The following is a 7,500-nucleotide window of genomic DNA, read 5'->3' as shown; positions in this document are numbered from 1 at the left end:
GAGGCGCCGCCGCCTCGCCCGCGACCTTCCGGGGGTTGCTCTCTGCCGGGGGCTTCGGTCCGTGCTAGGGCGGGCCGGCCACCGCGGCCGGCCCCTCTCTGCCCGCGAAAAAAACAGCCCGCCCGCAAGGCGGGTCCCCGGCTTAAGGCCGAGGAAGGGGGTGACTTCAACAGCACGCGCCGGTGGGACGGGGTGCCGCCACCCCGGCTCCACGGCTCATCGGGCGACCGCCGTCACCGAGCCCCTCCGGCCACGCGGCGAATGCCGAGGCCAGGCCGCGCGCCCCACCGCTGCCCTTCCGACACGGACACGCTGGCAAACAGGTCGGGAGCGGGGGAACCGGGCGCCGCCACCGCGGCGGGCTGGCCGGGCCTTGCTCGGGGAGGAGGCTCTCGGGCGAGGGCCGGGGAAAAAAAAAGCCCGGCCGCGTCGACCCCCGGCTGCCGGCCACTGCCACCGGACCGGCTGCCGGAAAAATGCCTGCCGGAGCGGGCCCCGGCTTAAGGCCAGGCGGAAAAGGGACGAGGCGCCGCCGCCTCACCTGCCACCGATCGTCCCAGGGGGGCCGCCCCCCCTTCAACCGGGCCGGCACGGCAGCCGACCGGAGCGGAGCAACACACACGCGGGGCTTCTCACCGCCTCGCTGCGGCCAGCGAGCGGCTTCTCGACACGGTCTTTCGGGCCGTCTCTCTCGGCTCTCGGCTCTCTCTCTGGTGGCCCTTCACACTGCCCATTCTCTTCTCTCTGGCTTCTCGGGCAGCTCTCCCCGAAAGAGCGCCCTGGGCAGGACGGGAACCGGGACCAAGCCACGCGGCTCACCCGGCCTAGGCGGCACTCGCTCTGCCCCGACGACCGCGCGGCGCGGCCGCCCTATCCTCCGCCTTGCGACGCAGGCACCCTGGAAACCTGCGGGGACGCGGCCCGTCACCTCGCTCCCAATATACGGAAAGATAAGTCCAAGGCCGCCGACGCCTCCAAGGAGACGAGTGGAAGTCGACCGGGAGGGTGCGCCAGCGCAGGCCGACCGCTACGTCGACATAGCCGGAGGCAGCCTGGAACAGCGACCCCTTGGTGAACTTCCGCAGGCGGCCGCGACACCAGGTCTACCCGGGCGGACGGAGACCAGGTCTACCCCGGCTCCGGGATACCAGGTCTACCCCGGCCGCCGGGTACAAGGTCTACCCCGTCTCCGGGATACCAGGTCTACCCCGGCCGCCGGGTACAAGGTCTACCCCGGCTCCTGGATACCAGGTCTACCCCGGCCGCCGGGTACAAGGTCTACCCCGTCTCCTGGATACCAGGTCTACCCCGGCCGCCGGGTACAAGGTCTACCCCGGCTCCTGGATACCAGGTCTACCCCGGCCGCCGGGTACAAGGTCTACCCCGTCTCCTGGATACCAGGTCTACCCCGGCCGCCGGGTACAAGGTCTACCCCGTCTCCTGGATACCAGGTCTACCCCGGCCGCCGGGTACAAGGTCTACCCCGGCTCCTGGATACCAGGTCTACCCCGGCCGCCGGGTACAAGGTCTACCCCGGCTCCTGGATACCAGGTCTACCCCGGCCGCCGGGTACAAGGTCTACCCCGTCTCCTGGATACCAGGTCTACCCCGGCCGCCGGGTACAAGGTCTACCCCGGCTCCTGGATACCAGGTCTACCCCGGCCGCCGGGTACAAGGTCTACCCCGTCTCCTGGATACCAGGTCTACCCCGGCCGCCGGGTACAAGGTCTACCCCGTCTCCTGGATACCAGGTCTACCCCGGCCGCCGGGTACAAGGTCTACCCCGTCTCCGGGATACCAGGTCTACCCCGGCCGCCGGGTACAAGGTCTACCCCGGCTCCTGGATACCAGGTCTACCCCGGCCGCCGGGTACAAGGTCTACCCCGGCTCCGGGATACCAGGTCTACCCCGGCCGCCGGGTACAAGGTCTACCCCGGCTCCGGGATACCAGGTCTACCCCGGCCGCCGGGTACAAGGTCTACCCCGGCTCCGGGATACCAGGTCTACCCCGGCCGCCGGGTACAAGGTCTACCCCGGCTCCTGGATACCAGGTCTACCCCGGCCGCCGGGTACAAGGTCTACCCCGTCTCCTGGATACCAGGTCTACCCCGGCCGCCGGGTACAAGGTCTACCCCGTCTCCTGGATACCAGGTCTACCCCGGCCGCCGGGTACAAGGTCTACCCCGTCTCCTGGATACCAGGTCTACCCCGGCCGCCGGGTACAAGGTCTACCCCGTCTCCTGGATACCAGGTCTACCCCGGCCGCCGGGTACAAGGTCTACCCCGGCTCCGGGATACCAGGTCTACCCCGGCCGCCGGGTACAAGGTCTACCCCGGCTCCGGGATACCAGGTCTACCCCGGCCGCCGGGTACAAGGTCTACCCCGGCTCCGGGATACCAGGTCTACCCCGGCCGCCGGGTACAAGGTCTACCCCGGCTCCGGGATACCAGGTCTACCCCGGCCGCCGGGTACAAGGTCTACCCCGGCTCCGGGATACCAGGTCTACCCCGGCCGCCGCGTACAAGGTCTACCCCGGCTCCTGGATACCAGGTCTACCCCGGCCGCCGGGTACAAGGTCTACCCCGTCTCCTGGATACCAGGTCTACCCCGGCCGCCGGGTACAAGGTCTACCCCGTCTCCTGGATACCAGGTCTACCCCGGCCGCCGGGTACAAGGTCTACCCCGGCTCCTGGATACCAGGTCTACCCCGGCCGCCGGGTACAAGGTCTACCCCGGCTCCTGGATACCAGGTCTACCCCGGCCGCCGGGTACAAGGTCTACCCCGTCTCCTGGATACCAGGTCTACCCCGGCCGCCGGGTACAAGGTCTACCCCGGCTCCGGGATACCAGGTCTACCCCGGCCGCCGGGTACAAGGTCTACCCCGGCTCCTGGATACCAGGTCTACCCCGGCCGCCGGGTACAAGGTCTACCCCGGCTCCGGGATACCAGGTCTACCCCGGCCGCCGGGTACAAGGTCTACCCCGGTTCCGGGATACCAGGTCTACCCCGGCCGCCGGGTACAAGGTCTACCCCGGCTCCTGGATACCAGGTCTACCCCGGCCGCCGGGTACAAGGTCTACCCCGGCTCCTGGATACCAGGTCTACCCCGGCCGCCGGGTACAAGGTCTACCCCGTCTCCTGGATACCAGGTCTACCCCGGCCGCCGGGTACAAGGTCTACCCCGGCTCCTGGATACCAGGTCTACCCCGGCCGCCGGGTACAAGGTCTACCCCGGCTCCGGGATACCAGGTCTACCCCGGCCGCCGGGTACAAGGTCTACCCCGGCTCCGGGATACCAGGTCTACCCCGGCCGCCGGGTACAAGGTCTACCCCGTCTCCTGGATACCAGGTCTACCCCGGCCGCCTGGAACAAGGTCTACCCCGGCCGCCGGGATACCAGGTCTACCCCGGCCGCCGGGTACAAGGTCTACCCCGTCTCCGGGATACCAGGTCTACCCCGGCCGCCGGGTACAAGGTCTACCCCGTCTCCTGGATACCAGGTCTACCCCGGCCGCCGGGTACAAGGTCTACCCCGTCTCCTGGATACCAGGTCTACCCCGGCCGCCGGGTACAAGGTCTACCCCGGCTCCGGGATACCAGGTCTACCCCGGCCGCCGGGTACAAGGTCTACCCCGGCTCCGGGATACCAGGTCTACCCCGGCCGCCGGGTACAAGGTCTACCCCGGCTCCGGGATACCAGGTCTACCCCGGCCGCCGGGTACAAGGTCTACCCCGTCTCCGGGATACCAGGTCTACCCCGGCCGCCGGGTACAAGGTCTACCCCGTCTCCTGGATACCAGGTCTACCCCGGCCGCCGGGTACAAGGTCTACCCCGTCTCCTGGATACCAGGTCTACCCCGGCCGCCGGGTACAAGGTCTACCCCGTCTCCTGGATACCAGGTCTACCCCGGCCGCCGGGTACAAGGTCTACCCCGTCTCCTGGATACCAGGTCTACCCCGGCCGCCGGGTACAAGGTCTACCCCGTCTCCTGGATACCAGGTCTACCCCGGCCGCCGGGTACAAGGTCTACCCCGGCTCCGGGATACCAGGTCTACCCCGGCCGCCGGGTACAAGGTCTACCCCGTCTCCTGGATACCAGGTCTACCCCGGCCGCCGGGTACAAGGTCTACCCCGGCTCCTGGATACCAGGTCTACCCCGGCCGCCGGGTACAAGGTCTACCCCGGCTCCGGGATACCAGGTCTACCCCGGCCGCCGGGTACAAGGTCTACCCCGGCTCCTGGATACCAGGTCTACCCCGGCCGCCGGGTACAAGGTCTACCCCGTCTCCTGGATACCAGGTCTACCCCGGCCGCCGGGTACAAGGTCTACCCCGGCTCCGGGATACCAGGTCTACCCCGGCCGCCGGGTACAAGGTCTACCCCGGCTCCGGGATACCAGGTCTACCCCGGCCGCCGGGTACAAGGTCTACCCCGGCTCCGGGATACCAGGTCTACCCCGGCCGCCGCGTACAAGGTCTACCCCGTCTCCTGGATACCAGGTCTACCCCGGCCGCCGGGTACAAGGTCTACCCCGTCTCCTGGATACCAGGTCTACCCCGGCCGCCGGGTACAAGGTCTACCCCGTCTCCTGGATACCAGGTCTACCCCGGCCGCCGGGTACAAGGTCTACCCCGGCTCCTGGATACCAGGTCTACCCCGGCCGCCGGGTACAAGGTCTACCCCGGCTCCTGGATACCAGGTCTACCCCGGCCGCCGGGTACAAGGTCTACCCCGTCTCCTGGATACCAGGTCTACCCCGGCCGCCGGGTACAAGGTCTACCCCGGCTCCGGGATACCAGGTCTACCCCGGCCGCCGGGTACAAGGTCTACCCCGGCTCCTGGATACCAGGTCTACCCCGGCCGCCGGGTACAAGGTCTACCCCGGCTCCGGGATACCAGGTCTACCCCGGCCGCCGGGTACAAGGTCTACCCCGGCTCCGGGATACCAGGTCTACCCCGGCCGCCGGGTACAAGGTCTACCCCGGCTCCTGGATACCAGGTCTACCCCGGCCGCCGGGTACAAGGTCTACCCCGGCTCCTGGATACCAGGTCTACCCCGGCCGCCGGGTACAAGGTCTACCCCGTCTCCTGGATACCAGGTCTACCCCGGCCGCCGGGTACAAGGTCTACCCCGGCTCCTGGATACCAGGTCTACCCCGGCCGCCGGGTACAAGGTCTACCCCGGCTCCGGGATACCAGGTCTACCCCGGCCGCCGGGTACAAGGTCTACCCCGGCTCCGGGATACCAGGTCTACCCCGGCCGCCGGGTACAAGGTCTACCCCGTCTCCTGGATACCAGGTCTACCCCGGCCGCCTGGAACAAGGTCTACCCCGGCCGCCGGGATACCAGGTCTACCCCGGCCGCCGGGTACAAGGTCTACCCCGTCTCCGGGATACCAGGTCTACCCCGGCCGCCGGGTACAAGGTCTACCCCGTCTCCTGGATACCAGGTCTACCCCGGCCGCCGGGTACAAGGTCTACCCCGTCTCCTGGATACCAGGTCTACCCCGGCCGCCGGGTACAAGGTCTACCCCGGCTCCGGGATACCAGGTCTACCCCGGCCGCCGGGTACAAGGTCTACCCCGGCTCCGGGATACCAGGTCTACCCCGGCCGCCGGGTACAAGGTCTACCCCGGCTCCTGGATACCAGGTCTACCCCGGCCGCCGGGTACAAGGTCTACCCCGTCTCCTGGATACCAGGTCTACCCCGGCCGCCGGGTACAAGGTCTACCCCGGCTCCGGGATACCAGGTCTACCCCGGCCGCCGGGTACAAGGTCTACCCCGGCTCCGGGATACCAGGTGTAGCCCGGGGGGCCGGACAACGGGTCTACCCCGGCGCCCGGAGGAAAAGTCTACTCCGGGGCCATGGCAAGAGGTATTTCCCCATACCCGGGTAGTAGAGCGTTTCTCAATGGCCGGCTTTACCTTTTTTTGCCTGGTGGGGGTGGGGGGGGCGGGCGCGAGGGGGGGGGCTCGGTGTGGGTTTTTTTGGGGGGTGGGGGAATGTGCGTTGCGGGACTTTTGGTTCGAGTTTTCTGGGTTTGTTTTAGGAGTTACGGGGTTATCCCTTTGTTTTTTGTGGCTTGGTTCCCCTTGGTCTGGTTTGGGGTTCGGGTTTCATTTCCCGCGCTTCCCCTTTCCTCCCTTCTCGAAGAGAACGACTCTTCTGTTCCCTCGGCGCAAGAAACTGATCCGGAAAAGGAATTTTCTTGACGAACTTTATTTCTTTCCCTCTGGTACCCAGAGCGATCCCAGACCAAGCTGACAGGCAGCCTGCGTCAGCCTGCCGTCGAAGCAGCGTCAGCAGCCCCCTCCGCCCGGGGTGCCGCGCAGCCCTACCCGGCCGAACGGAATTTCAGTGGGGCCAGCGCGCAAGGGAAGCGAGGGAGGGAGGGAGGGACGGGGGGGCGGGGGGGGGAAGGGAGGGAGAGAGAGACAGAGAGAGAGGGGCACGGTGACACACACGCCGGCTCCACACACTCGCAATCCGACGCCGCCCCCTCAGAGCCCGCCCATCGACGGTTGGGGGCGCCCCGCCTGAAGACTTTCCCTGCCTCCGCCCATCGGCGGTTGGGGGCGCCCCGCCCTGCCCCATCAGACTCCCCGGCGCCGCTCGCAGACTACTTTCCCCACCCCCGTCGCCGTCCCCCGCCCGCTCTCTCCTCGGCCGGTTCGCACACCCGCAGCGGCGGGAGGGCCAGGAGCGGGCTGACACCGAGGAAGGCGGGTCCTTCGGCCAGCAGGGCCGGGGCCCGCGGCAGAGGCGGCCCCTTTGCCGAGAAGCCTTCTCTTCGGCTCTCGCCCAGCCTTCTGCTTTGACGGCCTTCTTTCCTTGACGCTCCAGCCCGGCCTGGCCCCGTCCGAGCCCGGGGCAGGACGGCAGCGGGGTGGGGGGGAGGGGGGTCGAGCGGCTGAAGGCAGTGAGGGATCCGGAGACGGAGGCAGGAGCCGGGCCGCTGTCGCTTTGGGCACGGAGGAGGCGGGAGCGCTGCCGGCTCCCAACGGCCGGCTCCTTCCCTCTCTAGACTGGCGCCGGGCGGCCGCAGGGTGGGTCGTGCGCGGGACAGCAGGTCCGCCCGGGACACCAGGGCGACAGTTCTGCCGCAGCAGCCGGGCGGCCGGAGGCCGGGCCCGGAGTAGGACGACAGGTCTACCCCGGCGCCCGGAACACCAGGTCTACCCCGGCTCCAGGGCAACAGGCCTACCCCGGCGCCCGGAATTCCAGGTCTACCCCGGTGCCCGGAACACCAGGTCTACCCCGGCTCCAGGAGAACAGGCCTACCCCGGCGCCCGGAATTCCAGGTCTACCCCGGCTCCAGGGGAACAGGCCTACCCCGGCGCCCGGAATTCCAGGTCTACCCCGGCTCCCGGAAGACCAGGTCTACCCCGGCGCCCGGAAGACCAGGTCTACCCCGAGGCTTCCGTGCACCAGGTCTACCCCGGCGCCCGGAAGACCAGGTCTACCCCGAGGCTTCCGTGCACCAGGTCTACCCCGG

This window comes from Lonchura striata, chromosome 28 (genome assembly GCF_050655825.1).
Source record: "Lonchura striata isolate lonStrDom1 chromosome 28, ASM5065582v1, whole genome shotgun sequence".
In the NCBI taxonomy this organism is placed as follows: Eukaryota; Metazoa; Chordata; class Aves; order Passeriformes; family Estrildidae; genus Lonchura; species Lonchura striata.
This window is presented reverse-complemented; position numbering follows the sequence as displayed.